General features: G+C 38.9%; 1 protein-coding gene across 3 annotated transcripts in view; it reads right to left on the bottom strand.

Annotated features, from left to right (window-relative positions):
* SGCD (sarcoglycan delta) overlaps nt 1–14,796 on the bottom strand; it is a 376,457-nt gene that overhangs the window by 268,162 nt on the left and 93,499 nt on the right. The window lies entirely within an intron of this gene.

Here is a 14,796-nt window from a genome sequence, read left to right as displayed (position 1 = left end):
AATCTGATCATTTATTACGGATGTAAGACAGTCTAATGTGCAAGCCTTGCTAGACAAGGCAAGGATTATCAGCAGTCAATACAAAAATATGAGAATGATTAATAACTACTTCCACAGGCAGTTCGCATTTCCATTAGTTCTGAAAATTTTCTTTCTCCATATACTTTTCTGCAGAAGTACAAGTCGTTTGTCTGTAGTAGGCTAGGAATTAGATACAATCCTATTTGTGCTTCTAAATTACTGATGTGACCTTTGTAGGGCAAATACCCAGTGAACCATGATCAACAATTGGACATTATATCTGCCTATATGCTTCCAAAAGCCAAGAAACACTGGGACTTTGTGACAGCATGTGTGATTTAGGCAGCAAAAGCAGTGCCCTGAAATCACCACCGCTGTACCAGTCAAATATTGTGAGCATACTGTTTCCTAGAAAACACTTGAACTCTCAATTTTCACCTACTTAGAGGCTTGTCACTTCCCTTTAAGTCTCACAGTGAATGTACTTGTTCATCTCATGAGGACAGTTTATTTTTTAACTTCTGTACAGGTGCACAATAAGCCAAAGTGAACACGTAGTTTTATTTAATTAAACATAATCTACTAGTAACTAAATATAAGACCTCTTTAAAACAATCTGTTGCTTCTAGCACTGTGCAGTTGTCATAATACAAATTACTGCATCATCCCACGCTACCTTCTGATGTGATGTAAACTGGCATAATTCTGCTGAATCCCTGGTAATTTACAACAATGGGTTTAATGGCCAGCTAATCCATTTAATTTCAAAAGGAGATATGATAAAAAAACCCAAAAAAACACAAAACCAACTTTGCCTGCATTGAACAGTATGTCCAGACATTAGAAAGACAATTCCTTCTTTCCTGCAGCCGCTGTCCACAACATAAGCAAGGAGGTGGAAAAAATACTGCAACCCTAAACACACAAAAAAAAATGAGAACATGCAGTGAAAACAGGCCACGATTTGAGCTTTCTGTGTGGCACTGATATAACACGTGCTATAACACTGTACTTCAGTTTTTACCTCTATGTGCCCTCAAGGTGGGTAGCAAATAGCAGGGCATCCAAAGACTAAACTCCAAGGTCTTAGATCCCCAGATTATCAATTCAAAGGCTACAAGTTTATTTAATCATTATCCATAGCTACTCACAAGTGAAGGTTCTGGTAGTAGGGAGTTTTTCATCCATGCTGACAAAATGAGATCTAGTGTTTGGAAAGTGAAGTTACATGAATTCAACCTCAAATCTCCTAATCGTGCAAGTTATTATAGACACAGATGGGTTATTAGAAAGCATGACCAACTTTTTCTCATGTGGTATTCTTTAAAACCAAACTGTAAAACATTAAGCAGATGTTTGATCTCACCCCTGCAGCAAGTCCCAAGCCTGTGTGCAGAGGAAGGTCAGCTGGCTGGGCTGGTACACAGCAGACAGACAATATCATGCACAGGCCACAGGTCATAATTTGTTGAACTGCATTAACCTCCTGCGCATCGACAGTAGGAGTTTAATTTGATTTAATTTATTGAGTGCTAAGTTACTTGTATGCTCTCATACTTGGTGCAGAGCAGGTGCGTGCATGATAACAGCTAGCAGGGCATGCAATCCTGTAGCAATTGTCTGGACATGTTCCATCCAACTAATTTCTTGCCTTTGCTAAGGGACAGGGTTTTGGTAGCACTTTGGTCTCTTTGCTTTCCTGCCTCAGGCAGGCCATGTAAATTCCCAATAAAGAGTCCAAGTTAAAATGCAAGGTCTGTACATCTGCTGTGAACCACATTGTGCTCTATTCAACACACTACAGCATTTCATCCAAAGACAGGAACAAGACAGAAGAACGCACCATAACTAGACCTGAGTGTCCGTGGCTTCATTTTGCATGGAAGAGACATGCAAGCTCAGCAGCAAGCTATCAAATACCCTGTTCTGTGCTTTTAAGAGCTAATAAAAGAATGCTTCTTCAGGAAGCTTTAAAATAATCCACGTTAGAGAACCATGGAAAAACCTACCCTTTAGAAACAGTTCTTTCTAACCTTTACTAATTACTTTCTGGTTCACGTCTTGAAGGATGAGAGCTTATAGAAGAAGCCTGCTTCCACACATTGCGCATCATGCTAGAAGGGCTTTGGATTAATTAAGTTTTATGTGAACTGTTGCGGAAACATCTAGTAGTATCCTAGCAGCTCCAGGGAAAGTTATTTTGACACGTTTGTGCATACAGCATATAACATGGGAAAGTGCTTCAAAAGCAACTTCTGCATGCAAAAAGAGAAACATACCAACAAATCCCTGGGAACTGCTCTTTTGCCTTCAAAAGATACAGGCACCATTGTAATTGGGGTTATTTCCAACACAGTTAGTCTGCCTTGAATATATTTGCTTTCAACCTCATTTGAATTACCTTGCTACACTAATTGGCATTAACACTGCAAGCTGCCAAAATAATGGCCCATTTTGATGAGCTGAAGGTGCAGTCTGGATGTGCCTCTCTTTCATCATGCACCAACCAAGTGTGTGTTCTTCACATTGATGTGGCTGTTATGTGAGCTGTATAGATTCTGCATCACCTTTGTCAGGAGGGAAGCGCCAGTATGACATCCCAAACTCAACTAAATTAGAGGAAGCCAACACTTTGCAATAGAGACTGTGGAGATGTGCTGCAAGTAGGACTTCATGCATTTCTCCACTCTAAGCCTTGAATTTTACCGGCTTGGTCAAATTGTAAACAACCTTAAAATTTCTCACTGCTTCTTTAAGAAAATAGTCTGGAAGACACACCTTTCTTCTGATTTTCACTGTGTTGATATAGCCCACTTGTATAACATGAGGCCAATGTTTAAGCCTCATGGTCCCCTTTTCCTGCCTACCAGACAGGTCTAGCACTACAGGGTTCCATCTGGACATCTAAGATATGTTTCACAAAAGTAGTAAGGACACCATTAGGGTCTTTAATGACTAAAAAAAATGCTAATGGAAGTCAAAAAGAAGGAAAACAGTGAAGTTCCCCTCTTAAATGCAATTAACCTTTACTTTTTTTTTAATTTTCACTAGAACAATTACAAAGGTAGGACACAAATCTTCATTTCCAGACCCCTCCTGACCTCACAGGCGAAAGCCTCAGAGTATTCTAGGTGAATGACTGCTGATTACACTTTAACTTTTAACTGAGGTATGGCCCTGAAACACAATCAATGCTCTCTTTTGAAACTCTACAATTTTAATTACCATTTCCAGACACCCTCTATGACATGTTTTATGCTCAATCAATGCCAACCCCATAAAAGGAAAGCACTCACATTTTAGAATACAAGAAGTTTGCTCTTTAAGAGGAAAAGCAATCAATTACTGATCATCTAACCCCTTCTGTGTGCGTATCTATCTTCTGTTATTGCAGATTAGACAAATGATTATGTACCAAGAAAGGAAAACTGCCATAAAATTTTGCTTCTGGTACATTTATATAAGAATTTAAAGTTCTTACCTATGGTTATAAACCATGTTTTTTTAAGCCTACTCAAAGCGTTTTTCCCTATAAAGCAGCTGAGAAGGAAAAAAAAATAATTAAGTCTTGAAACACCAACATTTGATCAATGTGGTCTGACACTGCTTCCTTCTAAATCATTCTTAATATGCTGAGATATGAATGAATGTTGACACATGAAGATACCATTGTGAGAGTTTTGTCACACGCTGGAAGAAAACTGTTCATACATGTACTCTGGTTTTAATATGTTGCAGCAGATCATGCCGTAAGTAGCTTATCATTCCCAGATTTTGGCTTCAGGTGTTTCTTTTTACCTGGTCAAGAACTGCAAATTTTTGTTCTACCTGATAAATCTCCTTCCTCAACACCATGGATGGCAAGTCCTACAATTTTCAACGGAGAATAGAAGTCTCCTGTTATAGCTTAATTGTCAGACACTCAAGCAATACTTTTAAATGAGCGCTTACATTTGTAAGGCCCCTACAAACATCAGAAAGTCTGGCATCCTTTTATCTGCTGGATCTTATTGTCCATAACTGCCAGGACCTGAAGGGTATAAAGGTCTGTGTGGTATCACTAAATCATGTTTCATAATAAGTACTTCAATTTCTTTGAAGCTCATGGTATCCAGTTGGGTTTGAAGTCCCATCATTCCCAGTCCCTAGAAGGTCAAATATAGTCCAATCAAAGCAGAATAAAAGGTAATATTGCTTTATAGGAGAAAAGAAAGAAGAAAAAGGAGAAAAGTATGATCAAGATTCCTCCTTTGAAGGAAGTTTAAGAGAAGACGTCAGCAGTGTCTTGGGCTGCTCATCAGCAGCCGTCACGAGCTCCTACAATAAAAGGAGCAGTGAACTCTTGTAAACACAGCAGCCTGTCTTGTCTGTGCACTAACAACTCTTTACCTTCTGCTCCTGCTACAGCAGTGAACCCTGCATCTTAATCCCTAGAATCCTCCTTATTTAATAAATGCATTAAAGTCTATTGATTTTTAGTGACTATGAAAGGTCAAGTCAAAACAATGCAGGAACATTTTGTAATGCATGGGGCTGAAAAGGGGAAAAAAATCCTAATGAGACTAAGCAGTTTATCTCTCACTTGCGTGGACATAAGCAGAGAGTAAATCCACTTGGGCCAAAACTTCAAGCAATTCTCTCTGCGGCCTTCTAAATTTATGCTTGCATATACATGGGACAAATTTTAATCTCAAAACCTCAGAGATTTTTAGAATTTGCTTAATAGCCAGGAGGTACTTCTCTAAACTTTCACTATGACCTCCTGATTAATATAGACTAAAAGAAGGCAGCCAAAAAAAGGATCAGCTATCTTGCAGGGGAGAATGGGAGGAGAACCAAAGTTCTTCTGCATACTTGGGTATATCAAGTCAAAAATTCATGTGAAAGGTAATGGGCAGGGAAATGAGAAACAAACACCTGCTTTATTTTAAATATCTGCGATTTGAAATCTTTCATGCAAGGTATTTTTCTGAATACTCACATTTTTTTTCTCAAGTCTTTCCCATCCCATCCCACCCAAAACTATCCACAGTGAAAAATGATGCTGTGATTAGAGGCACGCTTAATTACTGTTCAGCAATAAAATTTTATGAACCAACATTATATCCTAGCCGGTGTATTGCTTATTTATTTTTATATATTCATAAATATGAAAAGCCATTAAGATTATTACTAATTGCAGCAGAATACAATTAGGTGGCTTTCAGCAATAGCAGCCTTTGAAACGGTAATGTGTATTCACTGTTTTTCCAGTGTCTGTGTTCAATTAGTTAGCTTTTGGGAGATCTCTGTTATCATGGTATAATGAATGTTCTAGTTAAATAGTACTGCTGTCTAAAAGAAAGGACACTGATCTATTACTAAATTAAGTTCAGCCATGTAGTGAGTTGCATCATTTTAGAAAATCTTCACAAAACTGATTACCTGTACAGACTCACAGTCTGTTCACAGTATTAGCATGTCACATATTCTGTTGGGCACAAAGTTATCATCTTTCTCTTCCCTCAGATAATTTAATCTTTAATCTTTTCCTAGACTTTTTTTATACTACTTATGCCTAATTTCCCAACTAACATATTTTAAAACACTCCACTCCACACACTCCCCAGCCCCTGAAAAAAACCCTGATGCTATGCCTGCAACAAGGGAGAGACCATTTATAGAACCATGGACACTGCACACTATAAACCACCAAAAATCAAATTAGCAGTCTGCCTTTTCAGAAGTTACTGCTCCAGAAGGGAAAACTCTTTTCAAAAGGTCAGCAACCTGACTTTCTTGATGCTTACTGCACTAACTTTGCTAGCAGCTGCTTATGGGATGGATTAACCATCTTGCTGCAGTAAGTGGTGGCAGTCTTCATAATAGGCAGGATATTGTTAGAGCTTGCAAGAAGTGACATTAACTTTTAGCCTAAGTGGTAGATTTTACCTCTAAAATGATAATTTGCTTTTGATTGCATGCCCTTAAATCATTAGAGTCTAACCCGACCTTATTCCCGTACTGTGCTCCCCTCCACCACATGCTCCTGCAGGTGTCAGTGCCCACTCTTCCCTTACAAGCCTGTTACTGAGACTGCAATACTCATTTAGAGACACTTTTGTCCAATTACATTGTTATGCTCTTTATTCAACTTGCTAATAGAGAAGCAACTCAAGGTGACGAAGAAAGCAAAAACATAATTATAGGGCAACACTGAGGCTGCTGCAGTTAACACTAAACAAGTGGCACACAGAAGGTGAACTCTTCCAGAATGTGACTAAGAAATGCAGTAGCCAGTCATGCATCAAACCAGCAGCAGCAATGCTCATGCTATTAGCCGGAGCCGTTCAGCCAGAGTGACTGTATGGGAGACATAAAATACGGCAAGTGCTCCTAGAAAACTCCTCAAGCTTCTCCTGGGATTTGGTACAGGTTTATTTGATTCTACTTGGATAACAGCAAAGCAAACTGAAAGCACATCTGGGCGGTGGTAAGCACTGGACTTCAAAACTTTTACCACATTAGGGACCATACTGCTCCCTGCATGCAAGACAACTCATATTGCTTCCAGAAATTGTCCTACTTCTTTTTCAGCCTTAGCTGCATACAAAATCCAGAAGCAAGCCACAGGGATAAAATTAATTTTTCTTTTTTTTAAAAAAAAAAAAAGAAAACAATCAAAAAAACAACAGAAAATACAACAATGTCACACACACAAAGCTGTTCTGGGAAGGAAAAAAAAGAATAAGATAACTATCACACACGCCACCTATACTGCATAACCTGTTTCTACTTAGTTCTATGGAAAAGGTAGAAGGTGACAGAAAGGCGTTGATGCTCTGCCCGTATTTGTGAAAGGCTGGAAGAGCTGATGGAGTAGATGCCAGCACTGGCAAGCCAATCTTACACTGATCTCTTTAACCACCGACTTCCAGCACTCGCACTGTAAGGGTGCAGCACCCACCAGGCTCTGCAGCCTCCCTGCAACTGCCCCGATGGGAAGGCTGCTCATACATGGTACTCCCAACTCAACAGAAGCCACCTACTGTCAGCGGAGGTGGATGTTCTGCCATGCGAACCTCCTTCCACTAGTGCATTTTACAGATCTACCAGAACTCAGATCCCTGCTTGTTTCCAGCCATTATCACAACAAGCTAGATTTCATCCAGTCAAAATGCATGAACTGAATAAAAGCAGTAATTAGCTAAAACAGCATCACTATTGCAACAGCTATTTTGTATCATGTAATACCAAGATACTTAATTTACTTTCCATTTTTATTTATAACTTCAAAATTAATGCAGCAGTCAACTACAAAATTGACAAGTAGGTTTTACCAGCAGTAAAGATTTCAATTAAAAAAAATATACTTAACACCAACCTCTCACGACACTTCGAGAAATAAGAATCTATTAGAAAAGAGGCTAATATTGCTAAAACTTTTCACATTGGTATGAGAAAATTTGACACATTAGGAAAGAATTAAGCTGAAAATTTATACTTTAATTAAATCCAAGTGACAATTTTTGCTGAATTAATTTGGAAAATCAGAAAGATTAAAGCTGAGATGCATTAGTAAGATGGCAAGTGAATATAAACATAATTTCCCCAATTTTGGCTGATTTAATTTTAAAAACCTACAAGATTAAAATTAAGACCTACTTAAAAGATGGCAAGTGAATACAAACTTATTGCTCTTCAGATCACAGGGCTTTAATATGAAAATAATCAATGAGAAATCACATTAAAGCTGCTTTTCACATTTATCAGATTACTGGGTAAAGAAGCCAACAAAATTAAATCCCTCCTGACACGATAATAGGAAACAAATATAAGATTTTCCAGGTCATAAAAAATTGCATTCCAAGATACCAGTCAAATCCCAGAATCAAAATTGCATTGCAAATCAACAACATATTGGTTAAATTAGACCCAACTATGGAAAAAGAGACTCTGTCCTGTACACTGGCTCCTTTGTATCTCGGCAGGTCTAGATGCTTCTGGGAAATTAGCCAAACTGATTACCGTTATAAGAAATCTTTCCTTTGGCTCTTCAAACCACTGATGTCAGCTCCATCCAATATTAAAAGAACACATGTTAGATTACAAATAACAGCACAAGATCAAGGATTACAGCAAAGTAGGAATAAAATAAAGGTGAATTAAAACTCCTGTTACTCTACTAGGAACTCACGCAAATATTTTCAGTGGGCTAATTAAGTATCAGAGAAGATACAGATCAAGAGTAAGCTGGGTACCGTTCTTTGGGGTCATGAGCAAAGGACAGGACAGGTCAGCTTCTCGCCCTGCCCCGCAAACACAACTAATGGTGCAATAGACCCTAATCCAGACACGAGAAATGCCACACAACTGCTTCCCCTTTGCCTCACTGCAGAGCAAAACCCAAAATATTACAGCTGTAGGAAGCCTAAGCAGGCAGATACAGCTCACCTGGGAAAGATACACTACCTAAATGCTAAAATAGAATAAGGATCATCATCCTAACCTCTCTTGGCAAACAAAGGAAAGTGGCTTCTTCAGGCCCCAGAAGAGCAATCAGATCCCCATTGGTGCAGCCCAAAGACTACAGCAGATCTACCTGAGTGACCTTCCTAGTGCACAGGGGTACATCTGCCTGCTTCGAGCTGCAGAAGTAGTTTGCAATGAGAGCATATTCTGCAGTTTATAAAGCATCTAACACTTCCTTCACTTCGTGCCCTCTAGCCCAAGATCGGGGAGTTTATTTTTCTGTGATTCTAATAGCATTGAATTAGACACAGGCTCTGGCTGGCAGCCCTGCCTGACCTTTTTAAAGGCCTGAAATAGATTTAAACTCAAAGTCCCTGGCAAAGTAAGCCTGGCACACTCCTTTCACACAACCAAACAGGGCTTAGTCCCACTGACACTCCCCCACAGATCAGATAAGATGAAAAGGGCAAGTCTCTTAAAATGTGGTTCTGACTTTGAAATTCAGATGACAGGGCTTCTGGACATATGGTATTTGACAGCTCTGTAACACAGCAGCTTTGGTCACCTCTTGAAAAATTAATCAAAGTTTCCATTGAGATACGCTTTTCCAGCTCTGCCTTCATAACTTTGCTGAAAGGGTCCACGGATTCCAGCAACCAGACCTTTTAGATGGAGCAGACAGATTGAAGCAGACATGGCGACTCCTGTAGCCCGGAGCTTGCAAAAATGAGTTTCCCTCAAAAAAAAACCCTGCATAATTAAAATGTGTTTCAAATTCATCAGCAAAGCAAGCGGCATTCAATGTATCACTAAGTGCTTCCACAGAATAATTAGCTACAAAAGACATCTCCTCAGAAAAATAACACAATGGGGATAGTCAAATTCTTTTAAAAGCCAGGAGAAGGAAGATAGGCAATAATATTTAAATTATGAGATTATCAAAGTTAAACTTGAGAATACTGCAAATACATTGCCCCGTGTAGTAGAAACTAATGCCAGGTTCCTCTCAGCGCTCTGCCTGCCAGACCCCACATGGTACCCCACCTCTGCTCCACTGCCGCCTATGTGCATCCATTTACTGAATACAAAATTTTCAGAGGAACATAAAACATTTAGGTGAATCACTACCTTGTGCAGCCCTGTGCAAAATGTCTCCAGGGGTTTTTAATTTTCTGACTGCCGGTTTAAACCATGGAGAAGGACAAGAGAAAGCTGGCCAAAGTAGTCTTGGACAGTTGTTGAAATGACCACGATGCCCCGAGTGTGATGTTCCTCTTCAAGCACACACCACAGGAGTAGCGCCATCACCATGGCAGGGATTGCTTCAAGCACCTTCCTCTCTACAGCTTTGATTGTAGCAATTACGCTCAGACATGTGAAGAATTAATACAGCTGTTTCACAGACCAGTGTATCCTGGAGCTGAACTGGAAAGATGCTATGCAATAAAGCAAGGCGTTGTTTACCTCAAGCCTGACACCTTGCTTTTATTGTGCAATCTTCCAGTTTACAAACTCAAACGAAGAGTTGGGGAAGCCCAAAAACAAACCCACAAGGAAAACACTTAAAAACCATCACAAACAATATTAACAGAACAAATTTAATTCCACTTCAGGAAGAAATGAAAAGGTGTAACTAAAATGGGAAACTATTGTTTCACACCAGCTTCTGAAACATCCAGCTGTGTCAGGGAGAGAGGACTGTGCAGCTGTGTAGGGTACTTATTTCGACTTCAATAAAAACACATGACTTGTATAATCATGCTGGTTTGGCTCTCTTAGTTTACAGTATTTTTTTTAATCACCCTTAAATCATCACTTGTTGTGACTTTAAATCACAAACCTTAGTTCTTTTACACTTTACAGCAATGCCAACGTGCAGACTGCACAGATGCATCTGGTATCTCATGTGCTCCCCATCATAAGCAGAGGTTATTAGAGCAGCCCTTTTTCAAGGTTCAAAGCCACACTGTACCAAGTCAAGTACAACAAGCAAAACAGCCTGTTTTAGGCAGCTCCCCATCTCATCATCTGCTCCAGTCCACATCTAACAAGGCAAAATCAGTTCCTATTCCTGCATCTGTTGCAGCACTGAGCACGGCACTGGTACTTAGCAGCTCCTCTAATTCATTTTGTCTAATTTGAAATTTTAAATCCACAAAACAGGTCTAAGTTTTGCGTGAGTTTTGCTTTCAGAAAGTTTGTAAGTGAGTAGGATCCATTTAAAAAACGAAGAGAAAAGGCCTAGAGGGTATGGACTGATAAAGAAAACAATAGAGGCTATAAAAAAGGAGAGCCATATGACAAATGTAATTGAAGCCAGTCTCTCAGAATGAGTAAAAGCCATGCAGCAAAAAAAGACTATGCAAGGGTAAAAATGAAGTGTGATAGTCCTGTCACCTTTGGGGCTTTGAGGGATGAGTAATGAAAACTCCTGGAGTAGAGATCATAGAAAACAGGGCTGGAAGGGACCTCATGAGGTCATCTAGTCCATCTTCATGCCCCAAGGCAGGAACAGCTCTACAGATATCATTCCTGACAGATGTTTTTCTAACCTAAAGACCCACAATGATGGAGGTGCCACAACCTCTATAAGCAATCTAATACAGTATTTCATCCTAGAAAGTTTTGTCACTAAAGTAAATCTCACTTGCTGCGATTGAAGCCCATTATTTCTCATCTCAACCCCTGTGGACAAGAAGGGTGTTGCCATTCCCTGCACAGCAGGAGAAAAATGCAGCAGTGTCCTGAGTGACCCAGCCTTGGTGTTGTTTTAATTCTTGCCACTGCTGCTCCTGTTACTCTATTTAGTCTGTAATACTGATTTTTTTGGAAGAGATACTGAGGGTAACATAACAGTAACAGAACAAATTTTAACTATTCTGTCCTGTATACAAATGGTTAATCTTGAAGATACTCTCTTCTCCCTAAACATGAAGGGATAATAATAACTCTTCCTCCCATGACCATAGTGCTTGTATTTCTGTGAGGGTATTAGGGCTACTGCATCCAGCAATTCTTGTCTCTGAACCTTTCCTTTTCAAGCCACATGCTCTTGCCAACAGGCAACATTCACATGGGAGGAGGGGGGGAAGGGAGCTATTCACCATGATTTCAAGCAGCTAGTCTCTAGGTAACAACAGGAACAAAGCCAAGTACTCCAGTCAACTGAAAGATGTTATCCTGATGCAGATACTGCTAGGAAAATTATTATGGATTGTATTATACCTGATCTCTTCTTTGACCTGTAACGCTACTGTATTAAGAATGGGTCAAGCAGGCTTTTCAGAGCAAGGAAGCCAGTAAAAGATGTGTTCTCTTAATGTATAAGCTAGTCTCTCTGGATATTTATATAAGGAAGCAATGTTGTGGGTATGAGAGCTGGGGAGGTCTTTTTATTTGCTCAATGGCAGGGTTTTGTGCATTCAAATCCAAAGCTGCCACATCTTCAAGCTGTTCTCCCCAAAGATGTAGATAAACATCTTTTCTATGATGAAACTCAGATTTTTGCTTTATCATGTCACTCTGACAGCTAAGGTATTTTCTAAAGACTTCTAAATATCTTGGAATTCATAACATCAGCGCAAACACTACCAACAGGAGACTTCCTAGGAGTATTTCTAACTCAAAACAGTCCCTTTTTTGCTTATAAATCCAATGACCTGCTCTGTTTCCTAATGCCAATTAAACATCCAAGAAAAGGAGAAAAGGGGGTACATCAAAGTTGTTACACTTCTCTTATGCCTTTCAGCCAAAAGCTTGTCCCCTTTTCTGAGGCTTTTATAGTCTAGGCAGAACTCGACAGCATTGCCAGCCGAGGGACAGCTCTTGCCTTAGGAGCTGTCTGCCTAAACTCCTCAATTTATTAGAGCCTACAGACATCAGGGAGCAAATGGATGCAGTCAGTAAAGATAAGTTACAAAAGAAAGAAAATAAAACCCATCTATTATACCCACAAGTCTTGACTACAGAATTCAAAAATATGCAAAACAAAGCACCCTGATTAATCATTAATTACACCACGTATCTCTTAAAAGCTATACGTTCACATTACTAATCTGAAGGTCACATACAAAATGAGACAGTCATTCAATCCCAAAGCTTCAAAGCACTCAATACTGAGTATCTTCCTTTCTGGGTCAGTTCTTCCTCTGATATCTTTACGTACATTGACTTAGTGTAATTAGGAATATACATCTAACAGGATCAAAAGTAATGGGCCAATGTAAAAAAGTACCTGGTTCTATAAGCAAGCCAAATGCCAAACTCCTTTGTAAGGGAAAATTCCCATTCAAAGAAATGGGAATTCAAAATACTTAGGTTCTAGCCCCTTTGGGATAGAATTTTAGAAAAAAAAAAAGGTGTTTCTATTTCACTACCAAAGCAAGTGGCCAGACTAAGTAGTAACTCCATTTACATGCTCACTGGGTGCTAAGCTCTTACAATAAGTGTAAGAAAAAGTGTGTTTAAAATGTCCTGCCATACCAGTGGTGTTTAAAGAATGATCCTGAGTATTCTGGGCGGAAGAAAAAACCCAAAACAACTGAACTTTTAGTCTGGCTGCGTTGTTTCAAAGTGAATTTCTTTTCCACTGACTCAAAAATTAGACTTGCCCTAGTGTTTCACTGTCTCCAGCTAAGAAACCCCTAGAAAATGCACTTGCCATGAAGACATCTATGAGAGTTTGCATTCCTCTCTACTAGAGTATCAAAATTTTAACTGAAGTCGTGCTCAAAAATTAGATGTTATTTAAAAAACAAATCACATGACTCTCTTCAGTAAAGATATTCATTTAAGTTGATTATGCCCCTTAATTAAGAAGTAATCTTTCAAAAATTAACAAAGAAAAGCAATACTAAAGGCTATAGATGTTACAAAAAGAAACAAGAACAATGTTGCTGGGCTTTTGCTATGCTGGATGGGACATTAGTGTGCCAGAGGCACAAGTAATTGAAATGTACTTTTATATAAATCTCCTTTCTTTGCTTGGATTACTTTAAAATGACTCCACTACAGTGTATATTAACCTAGCCATCAACCTTCCTGTAATCAGCTTTATTTTTACAGTTTATTAGGAATACAACCACCATGGAAACACCAAACCATCGTTAATGTCATTGCACCTTCCCTTTGATTGTTAAACACACAGAAAGTTCATACTAACTATTGAACAAAAACAAATTTTGGGAAGCAAATCTTCTGTTCTTGCCATCATATACTCAAACTTTCACACTAGATATGACGAATGAGCAGACATCACACATTTTCAGCACGGCAGCACCTTGGTTGCCTTTGCCAGGGGTTGTGCTACCAAACAGTGGACAAGCACCTGCCAACTGGAGTTATTTTCTCCCCTTTTCCTTGCTGAATTGACTTCTAAATGCATTTTTTTTTCAGAAGGTGGAGTTCACACTGTGACTGGTTAAGCTACAATAGATCAGTAGTCAATTAAGGAACACACTCCATATTTGCTCAAAAATGCCTATTACTATTCCTTCCTTTATACTCATTTGTTCCTCCACTATGAAAAGCTGTGCTCAATACTGACCAAAAATACAGTTATGCTGCTACACATGTAAATACTGCACTTTATTTTGGCACATTAAAGTTACATGTAACTAGAGAAGATTCCTCTCTCCCAGAAGAGTATATTGTGTCAATACACAACAATATTCAAAATGAAGAGCTGAAAAATCTTACCCCTTTCTCTTCCACACAGCCTGTTGCATTTAGGATTTTTCTTGGGTTTTTTCTATCTTACAGCATAGATAGCAACATCCTACTTACTTTGTGAGTATATAGGGATAGGGAAAGCTCAGCATTTACCAGTGGTGAGAAAATTGTTTTAGATCCCTCAGGGAAGATGCTACAGAAGTGCATTCAATATAGTTACGACTCAATCCAGTTTGCTGGAGCTAAAAGAAAACAAAGGTCTTTCAAAGTTGTAGTGAAAGTCAAGATTAAGGGTTTTTTAACATTTGTGTGTATACATATGTCTGTGTGTATGCATGTATATAACTGCACACAAACATATACCTATACACATATGTATATACATATACACATATGTATATACATATACACATATGTATATGCACATACATACCCCCATTAAAACATTTGGAAGTGAAATCTCTGAGGAACGTGCTTTGCCTTCAAGGCAATATGTACAATTAAAAAAGGTCAGAGCTAGATAATCCTTAAGGTCCCTTCCAACCCAAACCATTCTATGATTCTATGAAATATTTTCCTTCAGAAAAAAAAAAAGACTTATGCATAATCCTCCAAGTTGCTATAATGAACATACCTACTTTACTTTGACCAGGA

This window comes from Phaenicophaeus curvirostris, chromosome 15 (genome assembly GCF_032191515.1).
Source record: "Phaenicophaeus curvirostris isolate KB17595 chromosome 15, BPBGC_Pcur_1.0, whole genome shotgun sequence".
Taxonomy (NCBI): domain Eukaryota; kingdom Metazoa; phylum Chordata; class Aves; order Cuculiformes; family Cuculidae; genus Phaenicophaeus; species Phaenicophaeus curvirostris.
The sequence above is the reverse complement of the archived record's forward strand: the minus strand, read 5'-3'. Positions and strand labels throughout refer to the sequence as shown.